The following is a 534-nucleotide window of genomic DNA, read 5'->3' as shown; positions in this document are numbered from 1 at the left end:
AGCATTTGCGTCGACAAAACATTTGCACAGACTCTAGCATTTATACAGACTCCAGCATTCGCGTCGACATTACTCTAGTCGCGTCGACATACTCTAGCAGCATTTGCGTCGACTCTAGCATTTGCAGACTCTAGCAGCATTCGCGTCGACATTACGGACTCTTCTAGCATTCGTGTCTACTTTACGGACTCTTCTAGCATTCGTGTCGACATTACGGACTCTTCTAGCATTCGTGTCGACATTACGGACTCTTCCAGCATTCGTGTCGACATTACGGACTCTTCTAGCATTCGCGCCGACATTACGGACTCTTCTAGCATTCGTGTCGACATTACGGACTCTTCTAGCATTCGCGTCGACATTACGGACTCTTCTAGCATTCGCGCCGACATTACGGACTCTTCTAGCATTCGTGTCGACATTACGGACTCTTCTAGCATTCGCGCCGACATTACGGACTCTTCTAGCATTCGCGCCGACATTACGGACTCTTCTAGCATTCGCGCCGACATTACGGACTCTTCTAGCATTCGC

Source organism: Priapulus caudatus, unplaced genomic scaffold, assembly GCF_000485595.1.
Source record: "Priapulus caudatus unplaced genomic scaffold, Priapulus_caudatus-5.0.1 Scaffold3364, whole genome shotgun sequence".
Lineage (NCBI taxonomy): Eukaryota > Metazoa > Priapulida > Priapulimorpha > Priapulimorphida > Priapulidae > Priapulus > Priapulus caudatus.
The sequence above is the reverse complement of the archived record's forward strand: the minus strand, read 5'-3'. Positions refer to the sequence as shown.